This window comes from Meleagris gallopavo, chromosome 3, assembly GCF_905368555.1.
Source record: "Meleagris gallopavo chromosome 3, MGAL_WU_HG_1.1, whole genome shotgun sequence".
Lineage (NCBI taxonomy): Eukaryota > Metazoa > Chordata > Aves > Galliformes > Phasianidae > Meleagris > Meleagris gallopavo.
This window is the reverse complement of record NC_139406.1, coordinates 6,559,834-6,571,290: the sequence shown is the minus strand read 5'-3', so window position 1 is coordinate 6,571,290 and position 11,457 is coordinate 6,559,834. Positions and strand designations below refer to the sequence as shown.

Below are 11,457 nucleotides of genomic sequence, written 5' to 3'. Positions count from 1 at the left end.
GTGCACCTACCATTCTAAAGGCATTCTAAAGGCAGAAACACCTCAGAGCTGAGTGCAAACAGCACTGTTGCAACCAGAATGGAAGCAGTTTCGGATAAGGTGTTTAATAAGGATGTTAAGAAATACGAATAAAGCATCCCTTTAGATGGAAAATGGGCAAATTGTGTTTGTTAGCTTCTTTTGTGTGTGTGTGTGTGTGTGCGTGTGTGTGTGTGTGTGTGAAAAATGCTTATACCTAAAGCATTGGAAACTCCAGTGACTCAGCTCTTGACCAAATGCCTGCTGAAGTCTTTCCATCTTCTTCAGCAGTGTTTGGATCATAATAGCAAATGGCAAATCCACATAAGTGAACATTAGGGCTCTGCAGTGTCCTGCTCTGCATGGACAAAGCCCTATTCTATCTGTTCCATTTGGATCCAAGTTCCACCACACGATTTACTCCATGCCTAACCCAAGTCACTGCCATAGGAACTGGAATTGAATGAAAATACACTGAGCACAGGCTTGCATCTCTCAGCTTGCCCTCTGCCCATGCCCGCTGCCCCCATGCCCAGTGCTGTGAAGAGACATGACCACAGCAGCTCCACCAGCCCTGCGTCCGGCCTCCAGCCCGTTGGGCATGCAGGGTTGGATGCTCACGGCCGGTGGCTGGCAGTGCTTTTGTCACATTCAGCTTGAGCACTAAATATAAACAGAGAGCTCCTCCTCTTTGCTCGGATTCACTGAAATCTTAAAACAAAACTCAGGGCAAGGTCTTCCTTCTTTAGCTAGGGCAATGGCTGTAACGAAACAAACCACATTTTGTTTTCTGTCAGACAGGTGTGATGGCACACCTGCGGGGCTCAGGTCTGAATGGCAGCAAGTAACCTCCAGTGGGTGAGGTGGGGGGCAGATCCTGCTGAACAAGGATGTCAGACCGATCTTTGTTCACTTCTCCCCACCAAGTATCTGTGGCAACAAACCGGAGACGGGTAAACAATCAGCTTCTGCTACAACAAGCTTTCCATTTACAGTTCACCAGGAGCTCTTATTATATGAAAGGAAAGGGTGGATGTGGTGTCAACACAAGGTAATAGTAATATTATTTGAACAGGTGTGTGGGGTGTTGCTGAAGGGAGAGTGCGGGTGAGCGGCAGGGAGCAGTCAGTGCAGGGCTGTGCATGCAATAACCAGAACTCACTGCGTTTATTGCCACAACAATCGTGTGAGGCGACAGCTTTCACAACGGGCCGCTCCGATTCACCCGGTGCGCTGAACCAGAGCTGTTCTTCCTTGCTATCTAACTCCCTCCTGAAACACAGCCTGGAAAAATACGCATGCTGAGAACTCAGCGAGCAGCCCTGCTGTGCACGCAGCCACAGAGGTGGCCCAGCAGCCCAGGCTGTCCCCAGCCCCGGCTTCTCACAGATAGCATCGCTGCTGGCCTGCCTCAGAGAAGAGGTGGCAGGTGGGGGATCCCAGCTCTGCTCCAGAGGGACGGTCACACCCTGCTGTGCTCCCGGGACAGGGGATGTCGTGATTCACTGCAAGAGCTGCAGAGGTTATAGAAGATAAACGGGAAGATATAGCATGAATTACATGAGACTGTTCTGAAGAATTAGATGACTCGTCGGTCCATTTGCAGCACCGCTCGTTGCTTTGTGTCAAATTGGCTGCAAAAGTGGCAGACTGTAAGCCAGGAAATTCTGCACTTGTTCTCCCTCTCGCCTGTCCTTAAGGCCTACTTTATTCAGTGAGATCGTAATGCACATCCTGAGTTTTTTAATAAGAAACTCTTGCATGCCACCGGTTTGTGCTAACAGTGGCTGCATTATTACAGGGACAAATTAATCTTCCAGGCGTCCGTTTGTGTTACTCCGATCAGGCAGGTCTTGTTTGTGCAGGGCTGACCCTGCTTCCTGGCGTGCTCGCCTGGAGATGCTGTGCCAGATTCCCCAGTGCTGAGGCAAAAGCGCTTAGCTGGCACGTTGTGGGAACTATGGGGACAGAGGGACGGTGGCCATGGGACACGCACAGCCCTGGGACTGGCAGGGACTCTGTAGGAGGATTTAAGGTAGGTGGGAAACAGAGCTTGGATCTCCATCCTGCTGGTAATGCAGATTTAGCCTGAGGTCACCTGAGAACCCTTCTTTCTGAGCACCTTGCTCTCTCTGCCACATTCCCCCCACGTACAGGTTTCATTTGGATAGATGCTTAATAGCAGCATGGCTGCCATCTCGGGCCAAATGTCTTCGACCCCCCCTTGTCAGTTACATCGGATGTGCGTCTTCAGTGCTGTAACAGCTGTTGTTTATTGGATAAAAAGAGGAAAGCAAAGGGGCATTTACACTGCTCTGGAATCTCCCATGATTTCAGGAAATCTGACCAAGCATGGTAGGGGCAGTGCTGGCATACAGCTATTTCAGAAGAGCAACATTTCACTAGAATTGGAGCAGAAGGAAAGTAAAAGGTGTTGCAGAACACCTGTGTGCTCTCAAATTTGAATATGATGCAGAGTGCACCTTAGACGTATAGTGTTCCTTAGAATTTCCTTGTAGAAGTCAAGAATATGCCGCTGTGTAGGCAGTGCAAACATGGGGCAGCCTATTCACAGACAGGAATGGGCTGTGGGCTGCTGGGGCAGTGTACTTATCAGCAGGAAGGTCCAGCCCTGGAGTTTCAAATGAGCAGTGGCATTTCAATCTTTCATTGAAATCTTGATTATTTCACACTAGAAGACACATCCTTTTAGGGTCACAGCATCAAGTTTTTACTCTCTTTTACTTTGGATGGGATTTGCCAGTTATTAAGCAGGGCCTTAAGAAATCAAAAAGAACAGCTTGGAAACATCTTAGGCACATTTTGAAGAATTTTGTTGAGTCAGGACTTTGATGAATGAGAAGTGAATTCTCTAATTACCTAAGGCAGAGTTTCACATTTAATTCATACAAAGGTATTTATTTATTCGTGATGCATCAACCCATTATTAGTCAGCTATCAATGCAAAAATTGGAGGGAAAATCATTGCAGCCTGCTGCAGAGATGGAGCCTTATGGTGCCGTGATAGAACACATAAAGAACTCCTTGAACATAGATGAGGTGTCTTCATTAATAACACCGATCGATTAATTGCATTTTTTTTTTTTTCTCTTTTTCTTCATACACATAAAGTCCTGGGAACGCTGTATCTCTTCCATCGAGTTTAACCTTGCGGAAAACGATGTGTATATTCTATAACCGGTGCCTTTCCCCTGCTGACATCCTCCGACGTCCTCCGGCATCCTTGGAGCCGTCCCGTCCTCTCGAGCAGCCTCAGTAGAATGCTGCCCTCTATTGAACGCAGGGACGCAGCGCACGTTGAAAGATGCCGGTGAATCCTGCGGGGCTGACGGGCGAGCGAAAGGCAGCACCATGTATTATGCTGTTAAACAGAGTTAGGAGAGCTGTTTGGAAGAATGCAAATTCTCTAATATATCAGTTCTCCTCTTTATCTTGAAAAAAAAAAAATGGGAAACAAAGGTGCCCGACTCTTTTAAGGAAATATTTTAGCCAGAGAAGTTTTGTTCTCTCCAGTGCCTGTCTACGTAGAGGAGAGACCAAATCCTGAAATACATGGGTCTTCACTCAAGTTGCAATAATTTCTTTGACTGTTTGAGTAATGAATTTGCTGAACATCTACGTCTTGTGGCTGGAGGAAAACTTTTTTTCAGAGAGGTTTTCAGAGAGAACCCCTCTAAAGGAGAGGGGTTCAAGCTGACTCTGCACCGTAACAGAAACATGGGTTGCTGTAGTGCACAGTAATCCAAGGAGCCACTGTTGTGGTGGCTGTAGGCAGCATCGCATCTCCGACTTGAGCAACTTACTGAGGAGATATGTCCCCATCCGGAAGGAGGAGGGTGTTTCTCCAGTTATTCCTCCTCCCCCGTGGCAAGCAGCTGCAAAGATAGGGGACACTTCTGTGTGTCTTCCTTCAGGGAAGGAATATAAAAGCGATCTTGTGGGAAAAGCTTTGCTGGAGGAGCTGCTGCCTCCTTTTCTTCAATAGTGGCATTGACAAAACCCTTTCTCTGTCACTCCTACACACCCCTGCTTAATGAGTCTTCCTGCTGGAGGCAAAGGGTGCAAGGGGCCATCATAGCAGGTGTTGGGGCAGCAACTGGACTGTGCCAAAGGGACACTCCCAGGGGCTGGGTGTTGCAGCTTTCAGTCTGTAGCACCCCAGAAGATGCCAGCTCACACATGGGAGCAGAGTCTTAGACTCCGAGAATGGATGTTGCATGAGAGGGGTGTTAAGGAGACCACACACTGTAGAGGAAAGAAAGGAAACGTGAATGCTCACATAAACCCACAGTCATTTCCTTCCCTCTTGTTTCTCCCCACTTAACCCTCTCACAGCTGTCAGAAGCTAAAGTAAAAAGATAGGCAGCAAGGAGCAATATGTAGTCAAAATGTTCAGGCTGACAATAGCTGTACATCCCGTTAGTTACGTGATTTTTTGCGAAAGGGCATGCTGCTTAACATTTATCTTGTTTTCCTGCACCTACAGATATTTTTTTTTTTTGACACAGTAGTGAGGGTGGTCAGTCTCAAATATCATCTGAAATAATAGGACAAGCAGAAAGGAACCGGGCGTGCTTGCATCACTGATAGCGTACACTGTCTCAAATATGCATAACACCAAACAATGCAATAAAAATAAACAATGCAGCATTGTGTCAGTTGCAACTCGGACAAACAAAATATTGCCACATTTTTTTCTTACAAATCTGGCTGTGCGGTGGTGGCTGGAAAGACTCCTAAAGCACATAAAGCTCTTATCTTCCTACATTTCCCCAAAGAATAATAGATCAGTCGGTGCTCTGATGCTGTTTTAATAATGTACAATTTACAATTCATTTGGTTACCAAGCACTCACAGTATAATTAATTTCACAGACCCTTTCTTGCACATTCACACAGCTTATGACAATACAGAGGGGAGATGGGAAAACCACGTTCCCTTGTGTCCTGTGGCAGAGCCTGTGTACAGTGCATCACCTGGCATCCCAGGAGACAGCTGTGCCACTGGGCACTGCTAGGATTCGCCGCCTTCCTTCCTCCATCCCCTCTCCCACTGCCCTCCCCTTTCCCATGCACAGACACCCTAGTGTGGGCATTGCCCTGGGGTGAGCCCTGCAGTGCCCAGTGCCATCACATTGGAGCAGCCCTATCCGCCCATCAAACATCACACCATCCGGTCACTGGACTGAGATGTGGGGATGGGAGAACACGTGTTGTTGGGGCGTTCGTTTCCACGGTTCTGTTGTTTTTCCCTTTGTGGGGGAATCAGCGCAGTTGTCTGAGAGACTTAAATAATGGACCCTCTGCAGTGAACGTTGCTGCTGCTCTCTGATGTCTTGCACATCAAAGCAATTTCTCAAATCTACGTTTACCACTTTGATAAAGACAACACTGTGAGGAATTCGGCAGCTGCAGCAGGCCTGCCAGTCTGTGCTGCACCAGGAGCTGCGAGACAGCAGTGTGTGAACAGCAAGCCACACCACCACCGTGCTTGTTGCCATTATCAAGTAAACACATTTGTCCTTTCTTTCCTGAGCCTCCCAAATACTCTTTTCCTCTTTGAAGCTCACAGTACATACACGTTCACTGTGTATATATACACAAACAGGTGTTCACATGCATATCCCTGTACACGTATACACATATACAAATGACATATATGCATGTCTAGGGCTGAAGTCCCAGTTGGTGGATCTTCAACGTACAATCCTGAGTACAACCACACAAGTATTCATACTGTGCAGCTTAAAGCTACCAAGGCTTGCCAACTTTCTGCAACTGGAGATGAGTTTTGTTCCTTGCCTAGATGCCGAAAAGCTGCAAAAGATACTGCTTTTTTTTTTTTTTTTTTTTCAGGGACTATGGACCGTTGTAACTCCAAGCAATACATGCTTGATCAACTCCTCCTGGGTCCTGTGTGATTTGCAGAAGGCATTAGCTGTAAGAGGTACCCCCTCCGTAGCGCTGCCTCTCCAGCTGGCTGTTCCATCTTCTGGCACTCAGCCTACTGGGTGGGTCTTCCGATCTCTTAATTGAACAAAGATATGGTGATAAAGGGGCTGTGAAATACTGCATGCACTTCTTGTTTCCATGTAAGATTTGACGGTCAGTTTGCCAACACATTCAAGACCTGCTACTCGTCTTTTTTACACCCATAGAAACATCATTCTTCTGTTAATCAGGGCATATCTATAACCATAAGAGCAACCAGAAAATGTTATTAAGGGCATCGTGTGCGTATTTGTAAAAACAACAGCAGCAACTGTTGTTATTATCAGTTATTCTTATTTGTGGCATCATCAAAATTAAAAGCTTGAGTGGCTCGCATACTTCCCATCAAGGCCTCAAATCCCCACCCTGCAGCTGGCAAGAGATTTAATGCAATGCACAGCAGGCTGATGGAGCCCCATCCCTCTGGGAGGGCACTGAACTCATTCCTGCCCAGAGAAAGCACCCAGAAAACCCAACATAAACTCTTCCTAAAATCTGGGAAGTAGCAAACTGAGGGGGGTCATTTCTAACCTGTGGATATAAAAGAGTCAATATTTAGCCTTCAATCCAGGTAACTTTTGAATACAGTCAAAGAATAAATGAATATCTAACTCTCTACTGTCTGCTGTTTCACCTGTCTCATGCCTCTTCATCACAGCACTCTCAGCATCATTTCTCTTTTCACTTGAATGATATTTTAATGTTGCTCAAGAAATTAATGCAACTGTTCTCATAAAATTTCTTCTCACAATAGCCTGATTTCAAGGCAAAACTCTACTTTCAATTTCCAGGTCTGCACGTATCAAAGAAAACAAAGCACAGCATTGCTAGGAAGCATCATTTGTTTTATTTCAGCTTTTTTTTTTTTTTTCCCAGCACTAAAAAAAAAATTCTCAGGTGTGAATACTGAAAATATTTAAAAGCACAATGGTTAAACAGCACTGTGGAAGTGATAGTATTTATAAAAAATAAATAGAAAGGTATTTTAATATTTGCTCAATAATTATCCTTTTCTCAGAAAAAAATCTGAACAATGGCTTAACTAAATCTTTATGAGCACTGAGGGAAAAAATCTGTCTTCCCATGCTTTTTAGTCTGTACTGAATAGGAGGTGAAAATGAGATGGGTTCTGCAATGGAGAACAAGTCAGGGATCTGGGCTGGTACCCACATCATCCGAAGTTAGCCATGTTAGAAGTCTTTCCTCAGTTTCATTCCTTGTGAACCCACGGGGGATATCAATATTAGAAGGTTAAATGTGCTTTGATGTGGGGGCCAGCTGGCACAAGCCGGCCCACATCTATTCTCCTAATCCTCCTTCCTTCCAAAAGCACCTGTTGGGAACGGTTGTCAGCCAGAACTAACACCTGAGCTGTGTCCAGGGGTGGCCTGGGAGAGCTGTGCCTGACCCAAACCAAAGCCATGCCAAGGACGCTCTAACGATTTCACAATCCATGTAATTGAACTCCAGCACCTGGGGACGTTCCCTGGCTCTGTTCCCTTTACATTCCGTGTGTAGGCACACAGAGTCAAACAGATTTGATAAAATACCAATACCGTGCCACTTTCAGTGCAGGGTTATGTATTAAAAAGCATTACGGCGTCAATGCATTGACCAAAAACTGTTTTGTAGATCAGCTACTGTGTGTAGTGATGGATTTTAAGGGAGTCTCAAAAAGGAAAGCAGACCCCCAAGACAAAGGGAACTCAAGATAACTCTTAACTGGCTTGTTCACGAGAAGCTACTGCTTGACTTCACACGATGAACTTGCCAACATAAGGCTTTGTGGACTGAATGCAAAACAACCAGTCAAGGCTCCGAGAAGAAGTTTATCTTTGGTCAAAGACACAATTACCATCTCATCTCCATACACGCCAACTTGAATAGTTTAGATTTTACCACCATAACTACCTGGCACCTTCTGTGATCAAGATGCCCACAGCTGTAATCTAATGTGATCTGGAGCTTATTCACTGATCACAGCTGTGTAATTTCAGGTAACATGCTTCCCTTGTTTAGTTTTGTTTAACATTGTTAAATATATAGTCAGACCATCTGCACAGTATTTTTTTAAATTGGAAATTACAACCATAACTTCCTTTTTATATATCAATAAACTAAATAGCAAAATTTCAAAGGGATCCTTCTCTACCAAACACTGAAGCAGAATGTTTGTCCCACGCCACACCATTGCCTAATTGCACACTAATTGGACAAACGTGATTAAATATTTCAAGATCTTTACTAATTGCCTCTATTTTAGCTTTAAAATTTGCTTGCCACCAACAAATTTAATGACACTGGTGTCTAGTCATCAGCAAAAAGCCCAAGAGTTGCTCTTTAAAATGTACCTAGTCAGAATATTTACTGATTGTGCATTGTTGTTTCCAATGTAGCTTAATTAGAAATCCAATCAGTTCTCTAAGTCTAATTATACTTGATTTGTAGATTCAGACTATGATACATAATGAAGCTAAGCAGCTAACAGTAAACGTGCTTGAAATGTAACAATAAGAGAAATATTTTTAATGCATGCCTTGTTATCATTTTAGAAACTCCAAGTAATATATGAGATCAAACACAAAGGGAAATACAGAGATTTATGACTCAATAGATTAAAAAAAAAAAAAAGAATGTTTTATCTCACAGCAGCATAACTGATGCATGTTTAGTGTTTAAAAATATTTCCTTTGTTTGTTTACTTATTTGCTTGGTCAAAATAGTAGCATATGTTTTGTGGATACTTTGATGTCTGTAGTTCTTTGCTTGTATCTTACAAGTTATTTCTGCCCTATATTTTAAATGTCATTATGCATCAGAAGATAGAAGCCAGTATAGAGATGACTATGGAGGCAGCAGTTCCCTTTATCTGAGCCCGTACATCCTCAATGCACCTTTAATTTAGTCTTTGCTGTGAGAAATATCCTTTAGGGGCCAAGGGCCAGATGTTTACTTTTATTCCACACTTGTGGGAAAACATCTGCTCTGCTTTTGTTTTTCATCTCAGTCCTACAGTCTGAACACTGCAGCTGCACCCTTACACCCATGTTGTAGGACCAGACTGGTGGCTTGCCACTTTTTGTAGGCAAGGCATTGTCTACAAAACCTTTTTGCATAGGAGCAGACGTTATGATCCTGCTTAAGCAATGAGCAGCTTAAACGTTTTCTAAAGAGCATGCAACCTTGAGGCAAAGCTTCAAGCAAGCAGATGAGCAGGAAGGCAGTCCATTGTACAGACAGCCCAAGCCTAGTAGTTGCTTCCTTGTGTTTCCAAGAGAGAGATCAGCAGGCATGCACGCTTTGCCATTGAGTAAGCAGTAGAGTCATACAGGAGTTTCTCAGATATTGCTCTTTGTCATTGCCACCTCGTCAGCTCGACAATTTTTAGCACCATCTCCTGCAGACCTCAGATTCTTCTTACCTTGCCTTTTGATTCTAAATATGTTCTGAAATCAAAGCCCAGCCTTTTGCTGCTACGACTGGTGAGCCTTTGTGTGGGGCCTGCAGGAAGTCAGCATTGGGCGCTCGCCCTGCTCAGTTCTGTAAGAAGATGATTAATTGAGCAGTCCAGGAACAAAAGCTGCTCCTCAGGTTGTGGTGATGCCACTGAGATTACTAGGAATGGGGAGAGGGAGGAAGAGAACGCAGAAAGGCACATACAAGGAAATATCTGCTGGGTGCCACCTAAAGAAATAGGAGAGTAAGGCCAACGTTACTGTGGTCTTCCTCCCCATCTCAGCAGTGCTGGGGTAAGTCCTTGGTGTTCTCTGCCCACCAGAAAGTCCTTGCCAGCTTCCCCGAGCACTCAGGCTCCCTGGATGGAGAGCACTGAACAGCAGCTGGCTATTATTTTCAGGCTTCCAGCATGATATTTTGTACCACATACAATGAGATAAATTTTAAATTATTTTTTTTTAAGTAACCGCTGCGACAGCGTTCTTTGAAGAACAAAAACTGTGAAGTGGACTTATTATTAAGAACTTGGCTCTGCTTTAACGGCAATGTTTCAAATGTTTTTCTGTGTTGTTCTACTTAATTTATTGAGTCCAGGGGTTGGGTTCCCCCTCCCCTTTCTTTTCTTCTCTGCACTGAAAATAGGCTGTAGCAAGGACAAGTTTTTCTAAAACACAGCGAAATAAAATATTTCAGACACATCCCCCACACTAACCAGTGTTCAATATTTTATCGTTCTTTACTTTTTTTTTTTCTTCATCTGTGTGCAATCAGCCTTGAAAATTTCCTTTGCCTTCAATTCTTATACCTTTGATGGTATTCAGATTGCAAGCTCTGCCTTGGCCCCTCATGCCACACAGTCTTCTATTTATATTATTAAAATGCAGCACTTGCTTTTTCATTTTACTCTATTTACATGGTATTGCTTTTATTGATTAATGCCTCAGACTCAAGTAAAATGCTAATCACACAGGAAAAAAAATGTAAAAAATTCGATACGCTGATCTGCAGCGCTTGGCATGGGAAGTACCTCGCTAACTCACTTTTGATTTATGCCTCAAGTTGGGATCCATTCCACTCCATGGATGTGGTGCATGAAAAGTTGGACCTCTTTGGCCCAGGTACATGACAATATGTTCTCATTTGTTCTCAGACCATGGGACATGTGAATCCTGCATGAGAAAAACTAGAAATTTTGCAAGTTTAGTTTAATTTGCCTAGGACTGTGACTTTCAAACTCATTTATATTTATCTATTTTCTGCCTAAATGGTGACAACTACATATTCTTGCTCCAGAGTAACCCTCTCATACTGAGTCTGATCTAGGAGCTGTGACAGAAAATAGCAAGCTGCTGTGGAAAAGCAGGCCAAACCCAGACATGCAATCCTACAGAAACCTCACATCCCTCTCTGCTCACGGAACACAGTGGTGGGATTCAGCCATACTCTTCTGGAGTACGCATGGAGAAGTCAAGACTCAAGGTTCTTCAGTGCCAACAGCAAAACTCAATTTTGTTGCAATGAAGAGGAAACAAGCTCTCCTTCACTTCCCAAAGAGGAGGAGAGTTTTGACTGCCATGTCTGTGGTTAACCTGCCAACAAGCAACAACACCAGCAGCAAGATGGCCTTCAACGTCCAAGTAAATCACAAAGAAAGTGTGAACATGAGCTGCTCCTTGCCTACTGCTGCCTGGGGGAATAGCAACCAGGATGACCTCTTTTTCAAAAAGAGATGCGTTTCTGAGCACACCTGTGTATCACTTACATGCATCCCACAAGATGCTGAAAAGACTGTGTGCAAAGTGCTGATATGTCAACCTGCAGGTTCAGGACCCATGTGATTAAGGCCCTAATTACGGTGAGCTCTCAAATGTATTTTAAATCCACCTTTCTCCCCAGCACGTTCTCATATCGAATGCTTAACTGGAAATAAGTGCTCAAATTATATTCACTTCTCTGGGATATAAGAAAGAGC

General features: G+C 44.1%; 1 long non-coding RNA gene across 1 annotated transcript; it reads left to right on the top strand.

Annotated features, from left to right (window-relative positions):
• Positions 1 to 1,086: 1,086 nt before the first annotated feature.
• LOC146544578 (uncharacterized) lies at positions 1,087 to 4,686 on the top strand. The gene is made up of 2 exons (XR_014882258.1): positions 1,087 to 2,053; positions 3,151 to 4,686. It is a non-coding gene; the product is annotated as an uncharacterized LOC146544578 (long non-coding RNA).
• Positions 4,687 to 11,457: the final 6,771 nt, after the last annotated feature.